Here is a 20128-nt window from a genome sequence, read left to right as displayed (position 1 = left end):
CCAGGAGGACCTGCCCTGCTAACCGCCCCTGGCGGTAGGGTTTGCTGAGTGCCCTGGTTTCCTCCTCCCAACCCCAATCTTGGACGTCTCATGGGTGCTGTGGCTGGCATGAAAGCTAGATGTGCACCTCTAACCAGGACACTCTCCCCACTTTCCACCTCTTGAGAACTCACTGCTCTTGCAACACCAGAGGACTGGGACTATGTCCAGTGGGAGTTTCCTACAACATTTGTACCCTTGTTACTTGTCTGTACTTCCTGTTTCCTTTACTAAGAAATTCTGGAGACTATGCACCAGAGCCTGAGAAAGTTCTCTTGCTACATTGATTTCATTTTAACTTTTCACGTAAATCAGTCTTTTCAACCTTTATATCCTTTTCTATTGATTTCCTCTTAATACACTCCAAACCATCAGTATCTCTGTCATTAAGTTCCCCAGTGGATTTTCAGTAGTGTCATTTCTGAACCCTTCGCAATGGCTGGCCTCCAATATTTTCCCAATATCTGGACATATTCTGGAGCTAAAATTAAGCTCATGTGGACTGTTCATTACACAACAGGTAGATAATACTCGACACAGCAGCAGTTCCATAAATCCAAGCAGACTTTACCAATATCACGTGGGAACACACCTTCATCCCAAATAATGCAATTGATGAAAATGAAGACTGATGTGTTGATATATCAACATTTCACACAGGCATCAAATCTACATATTTGCAGTCATAATACATTCAAAGATTGATACTGATCCCCAGTATATTTTTATGATATCTATTAAGTGTATTACTCTCTCTATCAAAAAGCTTTATGTGACAGCATCTTCCCCACAAACCAATACAGGTAGGCTTAAGAGTGGGAAAAGTCATTTAGAAAGAGTGCTCTAAATGTCAAGTCTGTCATTTATGTTATTAATATGTCATGAGTGGACTCTAGGTGATGCTCACCAAGAGATGAGCATTATGAATGGAGCAAGCTACCTACACAAGTAATAGGCCTTATGATATATCATTTGTAAGTGTCTCAGAGAGACTGTAAACAGAAAAAGTCTGCTTAGATATTTATGAATTAAGAAGAACGGAAATGAAAAAAGAAAGGAAGATGACATGATTAACCAAATCCTCATATTCAGTGTGATGTCCTAGAGACCATCACAGGGGAGGGGAAGGGGGAAACAACACAGCACCATGTTTACTGTCAGTAAAGCATGCAGTGATCCACCAGAAACAAAAAGGTCAACCTTGCTGTAAAAAGAGAGTTCAAGAAGAAATTTGGTGAAACAAAAGCCTCTTGTTACCTGAGAAAACAAGACAGAAGGGGAAAAGATGGATCTATAGCAAATATAGCATGCTTCATCCACCCTTTTAAGGCAGAACTGCCGTCTAGAATCACCTGGTGACCCAGTATCCTCAGACCTTGATGGGTTTCATCTGCCCGGGACCCCTCTCTGCTAAGCTACGCAGCATGCTAGGTTAATAAGTTTTAAAACCAAACACAGTAAAGGAGTTTGTTCACAGGGGCAGAAAAGGAAGAAGTGGATGCAGTGAATGTTGCTGAGGGAGCAAGCAGCATTACTCTGGAGGCAGATGTTGCACCTGGGCCTCTTGGCTACATTCATTTTTTGCATTTCTAAGAGAATAAAGGTGCCTAGGGTGTATTATCAGGCCACACTGACAGTTTGTGGCAGTGCCTAGAAGTGGCCGAAGGATTGAGAAGTGTCCCCTTCTATCCACCCAGCCCTCTGGCACAGGACTGTGCACACATGAGGAAGGACTTCAGGAATATCAAATGGGGAAAGGGATTTCTTGGTACTCATTTTAGCCTCATGACTGCATATTTTTCAAGTATCCTGGGGATGAAGGGAGGCTGCAGGAAGATCAGGTTGAGGATGGAAAAGGCTAAAACCCATCAGAGGAAAAAAAATGATGGATCATTTTGACCTGTCCCGCTGTTGATACGCATTGTATAAAAATAGAACTGTGTGTTGACACAGTCTAAATAAAAGGTGGAAGGCATCCAATGCATACAAAAGACAGTCAGCAAAGCACCTAGGTAACAGCACAGTAATGAGCATAGTACCTCTTATGTGTAAGTAGCAATCCTGGCACATGGATAACTTTGCCTCCATCTCATTTCCCAGGCATCGCCATAGAGGTGGGCCTGCAAGATGATGACATCTATGTTGTTCCTGCCCTCTGGACAACTGTAGTCTCCCACGTTAGCAGCCTGCTATCTGTCCTCAGCATAAGTTCACACGCCAAATGCAACATGAAGATACAACATGCAATATTTGTCCTCCATATGAATGACAAAACACTTTTCACAGCCTGGCTTTGCATTGCCTTACTGCCTTTCAGGCTGGGATTCCAGGGACTTCTCTCCTGATGGTGTATGCTGCATGCTTTAAGGATAGACACAAGTCAAACTGGGCCATGGAGGAAGCGAGAAGTAGGGAGAGCCATCTATGATTCTAGTGAGTAACATGGTCCTCAGTGAACCAGATGAGGTTGCTCCAAAGCAATAGAGGACTAATAACAGTAGAGACTACAAATCTAAGAGGAGACAAAAGGCAAAAAGACTTTTCCCTTGATCAAGCCGTGTCCATTGTGAAGCATGAATAAGGGCCCTTGCAGGTCCTTCTGGCTGCTATCTTCTCCTTCCATTACAAGGAGACATCTGGGAGTCATCACTGAGGCATGACTCTTGTTCTGTTCACAGGGACTGGTCATTATTTACTGAAGCTTCTCAATTGATAAACCACATTTGAAACAAGTAGGAAGTACTGCATTTGTAAAGGGGAAGTCAGAGAACAAAAGGCCTCCAAGTAATTGCTCCAAACTATCATGTTGGCTTCTTCTGCAGTGTTTGCCCCAGGCTCTGCAGCTATTAAGGCAGGCTATGGGGACTGTGGGTTGGGTATGTTTCTGCCCTCCTTTAATTCACTCTTTGCAGCAGCATGTGATATTTCTTTCAAAGACAGGATGGAAGAGAAGCAGATCAACTTTGAAGATGGTTTCACAGTGAGACGGGAGATGATGTAAAAGTGAAAGGCTTGGGTGAAGGAAGGAGCACCAGACTCACTGCAAAAACACCCATGTGAGCATACATACACACATTTCTTGTATAGCTCATGCTGCTGTTTGCCATAATCCAGACTCAGCAGTTCTCCGTGTTTCATTAATCAAATCAGCTGAAAAGCTCAGTGCAATGTCTGGAAGTTTTTCAATCATGTTTGATGGACAGTAAAGAAATTTTTCAGGGACGGAGGTGACAGTAGTAACTTCATTCAAACTGCTTATTTGTGGCAATGTTAATAACTCATGAAGCTTATGCTTCTGCCGATGCTATTGAAAAACACTCCCAGAAGGATACCATTAAGAAAGGCTGGTGATAATGGTCATTAAATAGACTTTTTATTGGCTCTCTATTAGAGGTAAAAAGCTGCTCAAGTAGACATGTGCTGGTGTATAGCTGCAAGGATGCTATATGTTCTTCTCTTCTGCATCGCCACTTGTCTTTTTGGGTCTGGTTTCTCTGATTGCCATTGCCATCATTTTCTGTACAGCAGCTCTCATATGTAGCCTTCTTCTTAGCAGCCAGAAGACTCATCTGCGCCCTTGACTGTTAGATGGGCATTTCTAGAGATACTAGCAGTTTCCACTGGCTCAGGACACAAGACATTCTTGTTCCTGTTCCTCTTTTGACATATTCATCTACTGCTTCCTCACCTCGCCACCTTTCAGTAACATGTTACTGAACTGATGTTACTAAGGTAGGTGTGAGATGTCCCAGACTACTGACTCTACTGAGCTGACTGCTTAGATTCAAGGATATTCCAGCTGAGAAGAGTTGAGCATCCTAATAGGGCAAGACCAGACTGGCAGAGGAAAGAGAAATACAGAAAGAGGGATATGAATGGATATATTTTTTGAAATTTGCCTTCACCTATGGCAAATATCTTTTTCTTCTAAGAGTTTCTTTTGGATAATTGTGGTTTCTAAAGATATTTTCCTTAAAGCAGTTATTAGAACTGAAGGGTTAATATTACTACTTCGTGTTACAGTATGTTACAGTATAACCACCAGCTAAATTACAGCAGGCTAGGCAAAAGGGCAATGCATCTACACTAGTCTTGCAAAAAATTGCTCTGATACACTAATACATCTTCTTGAGCAATGTCTCCTTCAGCAAAGTTCTGCTTGCTGAGATGGTCTTTAATTGAAGAAGTAGATATTTCCTGTGATATAACCAGGATTTTGTTGGTTTCCCTATCACCAGCAGCAGAAATGTTTTGCCACAGCTGCTAAGAAATGCTATAAACCCAAAAATCACAAGCCTGTGTGAACAGCTCTAGAAGAGGCAACCTCTCCCACTGAAGCAGTGATTGAGGAGAGATGATCAGAAGAGGAGATACTCATACTGAGCAGTTTCAGACAATACCCAGGCAAAGAGCCACTCCAAGAAAGGATAACCCTTTACATACATCTTCCACTCCAGTAATTCTGAGATTATAATTCAGTATCAAAAAGAGATCACTAATCCTTAAAGTGATCATGGGCGGTCTGTGAGACCTGGCTACAGATCCCTGTCATCCTTCCATTCTCTGCAAATTCCATCTGGAGGAGGAGATTGGTAGATGCTGTACAGCACTCAGCTAACATGGTAATAAGTGGCCTGTAGGTAGAAGTCACGCAGGGGCAGCATTTATGCACCACCTCTACTATAAACACACAAGAGACATGTCTAGGGATTTCTCACAATGCTTGCAAGAAGCATTTAGAGACCTGGTAGCTCTGACGTGCATTTAAAGTCCTTGATCTCACCCCAAACTTACAACCTTTTTTTCTTTCTTTCTTTCTTTTTTTTTTCCTTTGGGTACCAGTAATTAGAATGAATTTGGCTTCCACCAACTCCTCTTTCAGTAGCCAGCACACTCCTTGACAGCTCTCCTGCATGCAGAGAAATACTGTTCTGCACAGCACACTGGGGATGTTAGTGCCTGACTTCCATGCTATTTCACAGCAGGTGACCTAAATATGAATAGCGAGCCCTGCATGTCCATCAGAGCTAACAGGAAAGCCACACCTCGGCTTGGCTGTAGACATGCTCACACATGAAGGAATTGTGTCTGGGTCATCAGCCCTCACTGGTAGAATCCGCTAATGCTTTGGTTTCATGACACGTTTGGTTTCATCTTCTGCATTGGTGATAAAGCTGAGACTGGGTGAGATGCTGCGGTTGGGACTGGGGTCTGCCCCACACCTGCCACTGCCAAGGTTGCCGCTACTTCAGATGCTCTTGCTTAAGCGCATCTTAAAGAGGAGGCAATAACACACAGCTTGCTGACACCATGGTTATGCAAACGGTGCTATTGGCAGATCAGTGGATTTTATTGGGAATTCCATATAAATCCTCCCCTTTAAGACTCCTTGCTTTATCACACCACAGCCAGCTTCCCTTTAAGTGCTGATTCCATCTCCAGAAGCCCCTGGAGATGGAGCTAAGCAGGACACATTCTTATTCAAATCCTGCATCTCCTGCAGTAAAGCATTACATCCCTCTGAGCAACCTTTTTTAAACCCAACCTTGAAACACCCCAGTGGCAAGGGCCCCCAGACTTCATCTGGAGGATATCTGGTCTTTGCAAATGCTGTCAACCACATAAGCTCACTCCTGGGTGTTTCCCACCCTGTCCTCAAATGTTGCTGTGACCTTCACAGAAGGACTCTCCTGGTCTTCCCCAAGGTGCACATGATCCAAGCTGAATCATGAGATGTCCTGAAGTCACACAGATGCAGTCACGGCAGAAGGGAAAAGGCAATATCATGTCCCAGCAAAGCCTTGCTGACCAAGGGAGAGGGACACACAAATCTCTACCAGCATGATCCTTGGTAGATCCGTGTCCCTTCAACTCAGTGAGAGCAGCTCCTGCACTTTGATTAACTAGTGGTTTCCTGACACTTTGAGGAGGGTCCTTCAGACTGTCCATAGCCCACAGAAACACATGACACGTTACCTAAAAAATGACACAGCTTTGGATCGATCTAATCAAAAATATGGGGAAAGGAGAAAGACTGAAACAAATGTAATATAGCTAAAGGTGGTATTTCATAGTAGGGTCCAGTCATACATGGCAGGGGAGAACCCGATAGAGATCAGGCTGGAATAGACACATCACCTTTTGAACAAGATATTTTATCTGCTAAGTCAGTTCCCTCTCTTGTCAAGTTAAATCCATAGCCCATTTAATTAGGAAAGCTAAAGCCAGATCCAGTGTCTCAGGGGAGGTTTTATTGGAAGCAGGTTCTGTCTCCAGGAGAAGGGATATAATACATGTTTGAGGCTGCATACTAATGCTAAAGGATTTGTCAGAAAGAAAAAAAAAAAAGGCGGGGGGGACAGGGAACAGTTCATTTTCCCCACAGAAAATGAACTAGATAGGGAAATATTACCTGACCCAGATTTCAGATTTCAAATTTATTTTTAAGCTGAATAAAGCCTACCTGGCTACTGATGTTTCCATCCTAAAATCTAGGGTCTAAAAGGCACACCAAAATTATGATGAACTTTAAATAGGAGGAAAGAGGCTGGGATTAGGGATAGTACCCAGGGATATCTATGTGTTTGAAAATTTGTGTTGTTGTCTGAGAGCGGATATCCAACTGCCTTGGACCCTTCTAGCAACACAGGCATCTCAAGGGCAGTGTTGGGGAAGCGTGAATGGCTTCCAGGTCTATCCTTGGAAGATGCTTTGATGGCTTCTGCTTGGATAAATCCTTTCATAGACAGAATAAATATAATAGAACTGAAACAATTTTAAAGAGAAGAAAGTAGAAGTAAGGTAGAAAAAATTGAGAATAAAACCCAAGAAAAGCAGAAAAAAAAATCTGACCCACCAGAAGCTACACACAGGGAAAGATGTTTTAATACCTAGATACCAAACGAGCCTCTGGAAAGGAAACGGCTGAATTTAAAGCAACCATTTTTGAGATAAAGACAACATTAAAATTACTGTTGAACATTATCCAAAAAGGCAGATAATGCCTAGATTACATCTTCAAAGTTTTATTGCCTTAAGCTAAAGGAAAAAGAGAAGGGGGAGCGTAGGCTCACGGGGATAGAGATTTGGCTTCCTAGGACTGTCATGAGCTACACTAACTGGGACTCCAATCTCTGGTATGTTTAATATGTATGATGACTTAGGCTTCTTCAGTGAGTAATTTAAGAAAACAGTATCTGGGAGGAGAAAAAAAAAGTCTTAAAACTTAAAGACTAAAAGTCTTTAAACTTGCTGCAAGCAAAGACAGCAGAAGGTCAGCTTTTCTAACATACGCAGAAAGCAATGACGTGGTATCTGGAGGACAGCCAGCTTCGTTGGGTGGAAGAGGATTTCCTGCTCACGTTCCCATATATTGCAGCCTGCTGCTGTCCTTTACATGACATCTGCACACACGTGTGGCTACCCATTTGCCTGCAGCTGCAGCGGGTGCCCTACGAGAGCTTTGAGCCTCTGAGGTTTTATTTTCCTGCCCACTCACAGCTCTGATTAAGAAGGTACCCCAGGCTAAAGGCAGCATGCACGAGAGGAGGAGGATTCCTTCTAGCATGATAGAGGCAGAAAAGTAATGATTCAAAGAGATGGATTCTCATTACTGCCACTCCTAGGAGAAAAATCAAAATCTCTTCTTCATCCGCTCTTTGTCTGGCTTGTCTGCTTAGGGTCCAGCTAGGAGCACCTAGGTAAATGCTTAACTTCCATTGATTTCAAGGGGATTATGCACCCAGCCTGACTCTTTTGAAAGTTTTGTTGAACCATGGCCTGAAAATTGTGCATTCTACCACAGGAACAGGCTCAGCCTATGTCTTTGCAGCAGCTCACACAACAAGGTCCAAAGCAAAACCAATATCATTTGGGAATAGAGTTTTGAGGGTTTTTTTCTGCTTTTTGTCAGTCTATAATTTGGACTCCTACTGCTCCATGCGCTGACAGATGGCAGTTGATGGGTTGAGCGAACAGCTTTGCAGCAGTCTGCCTGATACAGGGACATGCAATCGCAAAGGCAATGACTAAACCGTGCAGTTATGAACTAACTACACTAAAGCATCCTTAACCATGCAATCAGGAACAATTCCTGCTCCAGACACATATCCCAGAGCTGCGTCTGGAACTTGGATGTGCATAACTCCCACCTGCACATCCTCTGAGAAGGAAATCAGGAGATAATGCTGCTCTGGCACCAACACAAGTAATTGAAAAACCAAATGCTAGACGTACTCATGACCTCACAAAAATACAACCCCAAAGGGTCCTGTCAAGAAGCCAAAAGATCAGAAAATAATGATTGCCTAAGAGCTGCATCATCTTTTGAGTTATCTTGAAGAAGTCTGGAGATGTTTTCCAAGGTGCAGGAAAAGGCATCTCCCTGACCTCTAGATCGCCTCTGCACAAGACTGTTTTTTTTTTTTTTTTTTTTTTTTTGGTGCTTGCTTTCTAAAACTGAAAAATAGGAGGTCATCACACCATCCTTCCCCACGATAAGCCTTAATGCTGGGCTGCTTTTCCTGAACTTTCTCATCAAGATTGAACCCAAAGAAGAAACTGAGCCTGGGACATTTCAATTCTGATATGAAATACTTGGCAACGTGATCAGCAATTAAAACCAGAGAGTCACCACAGGTCCTAACCAAGAGCAGAGGTGGGGAATGCTGCAACTAGACACCCAATATAATCTATGGCTCTATAGATTTCTTTGTGATCAGTCGTTGGTGCTAAGTAACCATATTTTCGTATTAAAAATACAATTTGTTCCAAATGCAGTGGCTACAGGAATGCCACATCCTATTCTTAACAACCCTGTGATGTACTGACAGCAAGCCAAATCCTGTTCTCAATTACATGAGTGTAAATTCACAGCAACTCAGTACAGAGACCTGTGTGACAGGAGTTAACAAATGCTCAGAGCTTTTGAAAAAAATCACATTGCAATGATTTGCATAAGCAAGGATAACTGGAAAGACTGTCAATCACAGTATGGGCACCATGTACAACTGGCACTTTCCATCAGCTTGGCCTTGGGGAAACCATGCCCCCAAGTTTTACTGCCCATGCTCTGGTTGGCAGAGTTTCGGAAAATTGAGCTTCCTAGGCAGCACTTTTTTTTTTTTCCTGTTATTCTCCCATCCACATGCAAAAACACTGTTTTAGGACCACATGAAGACAAAAGTAAGAATTGGAGAGGAAAGAGAATGAATCCTCCCCCTGCCATATTGCTGCTACCCAGGCTGAGGCTGTGACTCCCTCCCATCTGCAAACGCTGAGCTCTTTGCAATTCCAGCTGGGCAACACACTCTGCTGAGGCCCAGCATCAAAAGCTGCCCGCAGCATCTGAAAGGAGCCAGGCTTTGTTTGAAAGTCAAATTCTTTTTGCAGGGGGAGGGCGGAGGGAAGGGAGAGGGCAGAGGCGGGTGAGGAATGCTCTCCCACACACCCGCCAGCTGAAAATGCATCCCCAGCCCACAGAGAACAGCGCCTGCCCTGCCAGATACTTCCAATGGAGACATCATCTCCCTTGCGTGATTCCCCCTTTCATGCGCCCGGATGCATCCGAAACCCATCATCAGCAAGCCAGCCTCTTGCAGAGGATGTGCCGGGCCTTTCCTGGCCTCCACAGTGCTCCCATTGTGGAGCGAATACAATGAAGGCACCACAGAGCACACAGCCAGGATGTGGGAGAGGAACCGCTTTCATCTGCCAACAGAGGAGCTCACTGTGGGTTTGGTTAACCCCAGGGGCCACAGCAGAGCTCCAGCTTCTTCCTTCGGTCCTGCACAAAAGGGGCCCCAAAGCATTTGATTTCTTCCAAAGTGGGAGGTGCAGAAGCTTCCTCAAGGGAGCTGGGAATCAGGGGTCAGGATGTCTGGGGTCCCTTTCAGTCATTACACAAGATACCTTTCCTCCCCATCATGTATTTTACACAGTGCTACATTTTTCTACTGCTGTGACCTCCCTCCCCTGAAAGGGTCACTCACGAGGAGCCCCCATCTCTGAGCTCCCCCATATTTGTCTGCCTTTCAACACCATTAGTGCCTCAGAGTCTGAGCATGGTGCTGAGAGAGGAGGAACATGAACAATTCAAAGCGATGGCTTTGCTGCTGCATTTTTTTTCCTTGTTGACTAGAGAAGGACATATGAAGGGGAATCGCTAGGAAGGAGATGTAGGGGCCTGAAACCACATGCATCTTCTCCCCTTTTTAGTGTCCTCCCTCACAGGGTGCTTGAAAAATGCACTCCACTAACTCAGTCAATACCCTCTCCTCCTGGGGAAGGGAAATTGCACCTGGGCTGTGGTTCGGCTGCCAGTCTGACTCCAAAATGTATAGAAGTGCAAAGTGGCTCTCAAGTAGCTGGCAGACAGCGCCATTGAGATTACAGGAGCAGATCCCCAAAGCACAGCCTCTTCCAAGGCTTTATATGCAATAAATAAATAAATTTTAAAAAAATGCAGTTTAAATGCCTGATGTTCAAAGATATTTATTCTTCAGGATTCCAGCCATCAGCAAGAACTGCAAATGGGTGGCAGGGCTGAATGTCAGACCCGGAAGCCAAATCTTGGAGATGATGCATCTCATTTTGAGTGTCCTTAAGGCTATGCCAGAATGCACTTGTTACGGTGGGTTAATTTCAGCTTTTACCCAACATAGCCTGAAGCCCAGCACTGCATCATTCAAGCAGGCAGAGCCTATACTACTCCTGCTGTGAAGCAGAGCAGATAGGAGAGTCTAGAGCTTTGCAAGTGGCTTTACATCAAAGTAGGATCAGCCCTTCTTGCTTTATTGCTCATGTTTTAACAAGCATCTGTTGTTTGGAAACATCTGAAATGAGCACAAATTGACACAATGCTTCCTACGCAAAGCATCCTCTGGCAAAGGCAGAAATTTCAGCCACGTGTCTGAGAAAAATCTTGAAAGCTTTCTTGTCATGTTGGTGGTGGCAATTTTGTTTGGAAAAAAAAAATAGAGAGACTCCCTTTTTCAAGAACTTGCCCAGATGTTTGTGGTTCAGGTTTTTTTTTATTTCCTAAGTGCCTGGTTAGTCTCATGGGTATTGAAACCTGCTCTACTCACACAGAACAACAGGGATCTGACAGTGTTCAAAGAATCTGGAGAGCAGCAGTTTACACAAAGCTTAGCTCTGCTTTCCTGCGCAATGGGGAGGAGGAAGAGAACGGGCGATTTAAGATGCACAAGGGCAAGCTATTTACTGCAGTAGCGGGGTCTATTGAAGCAAACTACAGTAAAGCAGATCTTTAAAGCAAAGAGCCTGAAACACACAGTTGGACTTTGCTCCAGGTAAGGCTTTCACAAAGTCTTCATGTTTTTTTGGATGGAAGCAGATGTCCCAGCTAACCAGCCCTAACATAGAAGAGCACAGACCTTATCCAAGTAACCCCAAACCTTAACTGGCTCCTACCCTCTATCAAGGGGAGTCCATGGCTGTACAAAAAGCCCCTTCTGTTTTGTAAACTTTCTTCACAGTTATGCTTCAGGGTTAGACAAAAGATTAAAGACTTTGGAGAGGAGGGAGATCATGCGCAGGAAGTATACCAGGTATCAGTAAAGCATAGTGCATTCAGGAAAGTTCATATTGTATTATCAAGAAAACTGTAAAGATACAGATTGTCAAGCTACTCATATTCGATCCCCAGAATTCATGCCTCCACCACGTAGAGACATCATCACTCAGAGTGTGAAATGACACAGAAGAAATTTACTGCCTCCTTTTAGGGACTCCAGGACTTGGTCACTTCCTTAGTGTCACATGTAATGTCCTAGAAAAGAACTGAGAGATTACAAATAGCTAACCAGTAGCCTTTAAATCTCCAATTATAGCTACCCATGTTTTTCAACTCTGAAATCCATTTTGACCTGAAAAAGCATTGCATATTACAACCTTTTCCACCAAGCCTGGAACTAACAAACAGTGCATCAAACCTGAGCACAAACAGGCACAAGAGGAAAAAAAAGCAGCATTAAGAGCTCCCAGATCACGTAAATCACAAGAACTGGTGCTGAGGTTTCTTAGCCCACAAGTAGGCTGGTGAATCGGGTCCTCTTGGCCCAACAGCATCAGCTCAAACAACAGGAACTCCACAGTTGCCCTCAGAATGTGCCCACCCACCTAATTCCCTTGCATTTCAATGCAAATCAGCATCTCAAAATGGCCCACTCAGTCAAAAGCCAAGCACGGAGATACCGGATGGCTCATCAACCTGGCAGGATTTCAGCAGGAAAAGATGCACAGCCAAGACTGTGGAACATCATCCAGTAGTGGGGAATATGCAAGGCTAGGGCTACAGAGAGCGAGGAGAAAAGCCTTCCAGTTCTCTGTATCACTGCTAGATGCACTACCTGAATTGGATCCAGACAGGGTAGATGTTCCTAACTAGGTACATTTTTCATGAGGCTAACAAGAAGATGCTTTAATTCTCAGCAAGGAAATCTAAATAATGCAACAAACAAGACTGGGGCGTCAAGAGGATCAGAGGGAGAGGAATTAAGACTCTGAGAAAGCCCAGCAGTATCTGAACAGCCACTCCAACTCCAATATCCACCTCAAGGCAATAAAACCTTGTGGTTTTGTGCTCTGAAGCTGCCATTCAGCAAGCAGCACCCAGAGACCCCCTCCTGCTGTCCCTAGAACCAGTAGCAAAACTAGCCTGCAGAACTGGAGATGCAGATCTTCTGCACCAGACACCCCAGTTCCCTAAAAGAAATGTAATAACTCTTCATGAACCATTTTCAGGGTTTGACCCTACTTCAGGGTCTCTCAGGCCCTCTCTTTTACATGCATATATACATACACACTAGTAATTCTTGTCCAAAATCAGCATCTGGGACATCATTTTCCGATCCTGTCAGTCCAAAGACACCAGCAGGTATGAATTTACCTGCATGGTTCTTTCCCTTTCCAGGAGAAGATGCTCCTTGTGCCCCATCAGAACAACCACATGGCTGGATCTGGCCCTCAAGTGTAGAGAAATGACTTCATTTTAACAGTCACCCTCTCATATTTCCCGTCTACCCTGCTTGAGCTTTCCTGCCTGGATATCTGCCAGTTAGCAAACGATTTAGCACCAAGTCTCTCTCCATTGATGTTTCCATCAAGACAGAGAACATGAAAAGCTTCACTAATTTTTCACAGGCTCACTGGTTTTGTGCCTTGGCAAAATTTACAAGAAGAATCTCATTACAATCTCTTCTCATCAAACTGGCAAAGAGTGCATTTGTGTAAGGTGTCAATCAAAGCATCATCCTTGAAAACCCAAAGGGTGCCAGTGGAGCTGCTAGAAATATGATTTCCTTTTCTCCTCCTTCTAGCAGCAGCCATGGTGCTTGTGCAAAAGCAGAAGGATGGCTGGAGGATCAAGGAGGGGATGCAGATGCTTGGGAGAAACAGGGCATGGAGATACAGAGATAAACCTCTGTCTACTAACCTCTTCCAACTATCTTGCTGCTGATGGGAAGTTTCCAGCTCTGGTTGCAGCCAGTATCTGGTGAAAGCTGTTGTGGGATCTTCCACTACAGCATCTGAGCCCCAGGTGATAATTGCCTTGCTGCTGTAGTTCCTTCTATAGAGGAGAAAAAAAAAAAAAAAAAAAAAAAAAGAACAGTCAGCATCCATGAACAGGCTGTAAAAAAAAATCCTCATGAATGTAGGGGCCAAACTCAGCACTGCAAGTTGATCTGGAGACCCTAACAAAGTCCCTTCAGATGTGAAACCACAAGCTTCTCTGTCTGGAGGCTTCTATTAGCTCCACTCTTTGGCTATCACAGGGAAGAGCAAATGCTGCAGTCTGTTGCAGAAGGTTTGGAGGTTTGGAAATATTTCGGTGTTGATGGGGAGGGCTTGGTAGAGTCTTCTATTTTTCTTCTATTTCTATTTCTTCTATTTCTTTTTCTTCTATTTCTTTTCTTCTATTTTCTTCTATTTCTTCTTTTTTTCTTCTATTTTTCGACCCTTTCAGTTTGGAATATGTAATTGACTTGTCATTCCTCCTGGTAGCTTTTGAACCTCTCAGTCAGTTTCAGGCAAATTTGACAAACTGGGAGAAGCTTCAAACATATTACAATGCAACAAACTGTGAAAATAGATGACAGAGAATAGATCCTATTGACACCTTGCTGTAGAAGAGTTAGCTAGGATGCCAAGCACATGCAAACCTACACTGAAAAGTGCTCCAAAGACTGTGCCCAGGTCAGGAGAGGTTTTGGTAAGAACTTGCACTTCACTAGGACCCCAAAGTAGAAGAAAAATCAAGCTTCACAATGCCCACCACTGACAGAGCAACATGTTTTAATTTAACAACCAGTGAAAATGTTTGTCTTGTTGGCTTTAGGGTTGCTTTGATAATCTGGATATCTCCAGTTAAGAAGAGAATGAAAGATACTTCCTATTTGCTATTTTATCAAAGCAATGATTGTGACATTATAATGATGATAACATTAGTCTTAAACTGGCTACATATATAATGAAGGAATAATGATCTGTGGAAGGTGTTCTTATGGTTAAAGCAAGGACAGCCTTTGATCTGGGTGAATTTCACTGACTCAAGCCAAATCTGGGTGCCCACTGCTGCCTGGCAGCATGCAGAAGTGGAAACACATCCTCCTATTACTGGGATGTAAGAGATTAAACCACGAAAGTCCATTGAGGATCTTTGGTGCTCTAAACCAGGTGCTGCAAAGAGTTCTTCTGACTTTTACATATGTGGTTTGTCAAAACAGCAGCGTCCAACCTTTCTAATGCCCATTAAGACAACTCCACTTGACTGATTCCCCTCATCTCCTACTTACTTTCACAATAATCTGGCTTCGCATGTTCTAGGAAACCAGTTGCATTTTATGCAGGCTCAAATCTGGAGTCATCCTCCCAGGGTTTCATTTCACATCTTTTTATCTTCTCCCCTTCCTCTGCCCCACAGCCTCCAACACTGGGGAAGTTTTTTCAAAAGCCAGGTTAACTTGCTGAGATGTCATTATAAATCCCAATCAGATAGACCTGACATGTTCCTTGCAGGCCTTTTATTCTGTGAAAAGAGTTTGGCAGCACAGCAGTTGCTTTGCAACTCTGCTGCTAATCTTTGAGGCTTGCTTCAAACAGTGCTCCTTGGAGCTGGAGGAGGGAGGGGGAAGTGCACTGGAGCGTACACACCAAGGAAATGCTTTCTCAAAAGTGTCAGACAAGCCTCTACACTGATCATGCACAAGCTAAAACTGTAGTCTATGGAAGTAGGAGCCCTGAACAGAGCAGTAGGGCTGTTTGGCATGGCCCACTTTACACTACCATCACAAAATCAGTGCGAGAACAGAAAGCAAGGCTACTTGGCCAGAGCAATGGTACATCCAACTGGGAATCTTGCTTTCAGCAGCCCCCTATGAATTTGCTGTACCCACAACCCTCAGAGCAGGGATGACGAGGACTAAATCTTTAGCCCAACTGAGATGGCTCATCCTGTGCTATATCTGCATTCTGCAGCTTCCACTCTCCTTGGTGATGTCAACTGCCTACAGAAAGCACCGCTGCCACATTTGACTAGCACAGACGACTGATGTAGGTACAAATTGCTCTGCCAGAACATGTCAGTGAGGATAGGTCCTCTTCTCCAGCTTTTGTTGGAATGAGCACATTCTCATTATCTCCAACAAGGACTTGATCAAGCCCTAGAAGCCCTCGAGGTCCCTTCAAGCCCTAGACCCACACGTATGCGTCTCCACTGAGTACTTTAGGGCTTTCAACAAACAGCAAACAGAATAGCAATATTTAGATAAAAAATGCTAAAACTGATGTGGTTGAGTTACATCCCTGCTCTGTTACATGATTTGCCTTTGGAGAGCGTGGTTGCGTTCATGTAGATACTAGCTCTACTCTAGAGAGCCTCTAGCCATTAGCTGAACTTAAATAATATATTTTGCATTTAGTCGCACCTAATGCAGATTGGATGGGGGCAGTTCAAGGTGCTTTTTCACCTGCTCTCCATCCAGTAAATTACTGCTGAGTCAAATACCCTTGCCCCAAGAGAGATACAAGCAGAGTTTGCTCAGCCCCTGGTGAGGGCAGATAAATCCCTCTCTTGTTTTCTTTGGATTTCAGTTGTGTTAAAAACTATCAATTAACTAAAGACATTGGAGTCTGCTAATGCCAGACTAATTAAGACATGCTTCGAGCACTTCCTATTAGTTATTCTTGAGGTTATTAGGTGTGGAGAAGATGTATATAAATACAAGCTCTCTAATAAAGTAGGAAAAAAATGCTGAAAACAGACTTTGATGGGACACTGAAATGAAGTTTGAGGATATTGCTACTTAGGAAAATAGAGATCTAACCTAAACATTAGCAATATGACAGCAGCATCTTGAAACCTCTCAAGAAATCAAGGCCCTCTTATACTAGGCACTGTGGAACTAGGTAGAATTCATTAACCCCTAACTGTAGCCATCAAAAATGGAAGCATCTTCCCTAAGAGGCAATCAGCACCAGATGACAGGAGTGGGGCTAAACAGAGAGCGGCAAACTCATGAATTTCCAGAGTCCGGTGTTGGAGCAGAGAGTCACCATGGCCTGAGCTGACCTGTAGAGCGCTTTGGAGACATCTCAGCTAGGGTATATTCCCCCCTTTTCCTCCCCCTCCAGGAGGAGGAAAAGATCATCTTTCAAACAGCACCATAAACACAAGGTGGACCAGGGCCTGCTGGAATCAAATTCTACAAAAAGTGTCATCCATGCAAGTCTTGAACTGTGTCTGGGATATAAAAGCTGAAAGACTAGAGCATCCATTGAATTTTCCTCACCTCTAGAAACAGGGCACACAGTCACATTAAATGCTCCTACTGCTTCTATCTGTCCAGAGTAGCTTGTAAACCCACAGGCTGACTTCAATCCTATTTGAAAAAGTATCTCAAAAAAAAGAGGTCTCAAGGGAATCAATTTTCGACAGGCTTTGCAGAAATAAGCCATAAGAGAATTCTGAGGGAAAGCTGCCATAAAGACTTAGCCCTTCATAGAGGCCAGACTATTCACACAGAAGGAAAACGCTTTAAATACCTCAGCTACAAGGAAATCTCCCTTTGTCTGGTTAGACCAGAGGATCAACCTGTAAGGCAATGCTTTCTAGGCAAGTGTAAGTCTTTGTCTGTCTTACAATTGGAGAATACATCTGAAATGCTCTGAGCCACCTGGAACAGCTGAAATTCTCACTCCAGTGAGAATGGTCCAGAAGAGCATTAGACAGATCCAGAGAGAGAAGAGGTACCCAAAGATAACCTTTTCTATGAGAACTAGATAAGACTATGGTTATCAAATGATCTAGCCCAGCCTCTTTTCCTAAGCCTAGTTTCACATTTGAGCTTTTAAGGCAGAGTTTTAATGCTTTTTTTAAGGCACTGTTGAGTTTTGGGCAGCAGACCCCCAGGGGAGAAGATCTCAGGCTGGCAGCGCTTGCTGACACCGCTAAAGGGACTGCCAGCTCCATGGGTTAGACAAAGTCTCTGTTTCCTCATTCTCAAGCCCTCAGAGCCATTCAGCAGCCTCAAAAAAAAAAAAAAAAAAAAAACACTCTTTAATCAGGCATCTGAAATAGCAAACAAAAGAGCCATCTGGGGAAGACAGCCCTGAAGTAAAAAAGGAACTTACTATCCCACCACCATCCCAGACAAGCCAGGTCCTGCTTCTTCTCCCTGCCTCTAGAACAGTATTATTCATTGACAACTCCAACATCTTGCTGCAATTTGAACTCTCAATGCCTTGTCTTTTCCACAGATGCCAAAAAACAGATGTCATTTTCATCACACAATTAATATTCAATATAGCATAACCAATACTTTTTAAAGAGCTACTTCACTGACTTCCTTAATGTGAATATTCTAGAGACATTTCTCCAAATAACTTGAAATGGTGCAGTTTGTCATTTTCAAAAATGACAAGAGATTGATTTTCCATTTCAAAATGACAAATCATTTTGCAGTGCAAGTTAATTATCATATGTTTTTAGAAGGAAATATGATTTGAGCCATTTCAGAATTATCAAAGCAAAATCTTTCAGCTGAACTGGATTGCTTTTCTTAGTGTTTTCAGGGAAAAGCAACATTCATTCAGTATGGGGAAGGTTAGTCCCACTCCACGTGAGGAAAAATTTCTCATGTTACAGAATTTCTGTCTGCACAAACAGAGTCTCCCAATTTACATCCACTTCTTCCTCTAATATTTGTCATCTAGCTTGAATAGCTTTTCTCCCTCCCTAGCACTGACCTGCTTGATGTCATTAGGAAAGTAACCTTTTTCCTCCTCTGGCTTTGTTCACAGAGTTGAACAGGCCCCTGTGGTCTCCTCTCAAACTGTGCTCCAAGTTCCCCCTAAAAAACGTTCTAAGAAGAACATTGCTTGGCTCCTCTGCTAGTTTTATTTTGTCTTGGCAAAACCATGAATGATCAGAAGCACACACAGAGGTGAACTTTAGGCTCATGTCTCTTGTGTCTGCCCTAGACCTTCCCTCGGAGCAGAGATAGATGCTATCACCCACTGAAGGATGGAGGAAACACCCTTCAGAGAAGCTAATCTCTGCTGTAGATGGTATTTGGACTAGCCTAGCTGGGTGCCTCTTAGGCAACTTTTAGAAGCAACAAATCCTACTTCCACCTGTCAACAGACCAAACTGGCAGGAAATTTAATGATCAACAAGTCCAAAGGGGTGGTAAGGGTCTGTAACTCCCCTCATTCCTCAGGGTATCTGCTCCCCTGGTGCGGGATGCTTCACCCAACTCATCCATCCTTGACAAGGCACATTGTGTCACACTATAGGCATGAAAATACAAATAACACAAGTCACAAAAGGAAATATTTCCCCTCCTTTTCCCCATTAAAAAGGATGGGCAATTTTTAGAACTAGTCATTTTCAGCGTGCTGCCTTGGGCGTTAGCACAGATCTACACATTAGCAGGAGGGTTCTCTGCTTCCCATGGCAGAAGCCCCACCAACACGACCAGTATCTTTGGATGCAGTGTGCCTGGGCTGTAGCTATAGCAGCTCTCTGGGCACTATAACACAGGACCGCAGCTCCTCCACACGAGTCCCATCCTCTTGGCCTCCCAAACATTTGTGCTTCTTTGAAATCATAACATAAAGCATTTCAGCGGCGCATTCAGTACCTCAGGGAGCTCTTGAGAAGCGAAGAGTAATGAAATAATATTAATGAGGCTATTATTAATTTATTACAATTATTAAATGCTGACATTAGGTTTGGAACTAGGGTCTACTCCACTTGTGGGATTGCAATTCAAGATGGCAAAAAACATCTCATGAAAAGAGATGATCTTGTTGTAAACCTGCTCCATGATATGCTCTAGGGTGAATGCATGTACTCACTGGGGGATCTGGGAAAAGGAAGAAGGGCTCTTCAGATGCCTACAGAAATAACAGCCCAGGATTTCCGTATTTATCAAATTTTCTGCCCAAACAATACATGCAATCGGTATTATCTTTTAGGAGAGGCAGAGACAGCAACAGCTTACAGAGAAGCTTGAGGACATGAATACAATTTCTTTAGAGTGGTTGTAAAAAGCCAAGATTGAAAGTTTGGGATCAGAAATCTTACTTGGTAAAGCAAGTGCAGAGCACATCTGTGTTTGTATCAGCATCTCACAGTGGATAGAACCAGGGTCTAGGTGCATCATCTGTAGTCTTCTAGTGAGGATGCATCACCTTCTTCCCGGTACACACCGAGCAACCGAGACAAGTCACTTAAATTTATCCTCTTGCTCCTTGAGGTCTCAGCTTCTACACTTTGAATTTTGGGTATTTATTTCTTCCCCCCCTCCCCTGCCCCACTTTCTTCGTGAACTGGACTGGCTTGAATTGCTAGAGGCCTGCAGCTTGTCAGAGGCTCTTTGGGAGTTCCTTCAGCTCCAACTCTTTTTTATTGTTGAAATGTCCCCACATCCAAATTTCCAGTCAGGGCCCTATGGTCCTGGGACCACGAGCAGAGAATTCCACTCTCTGAAGAAGAAAGGTAGAAAACTACCCCAGGACTGTTCCGGTACACTGAACACTCTCAGATTATAAATGTGCAAAGGAAGAA

This window comes from Tinamus guttatus, unplaced genomic scaffold (assembly GCF_059628265.1).
Source record: "Tinamus guttatus ecotype Peru unplaced genomic scaffold, ASM5962826v1 Tinamus_guttatus_pri_ptg000014l, whole genome shotgun sequence".
In the NCBI taxonomy this organism is placed as follows: Eukaryota; Metazoa; Chordata; class Aves; order Tinamiformes; family Tinamidae; genus Tinamus; species Tinamus guttatus.
This window is presented reverse-complemented; position numbering follows the sequence as displayed.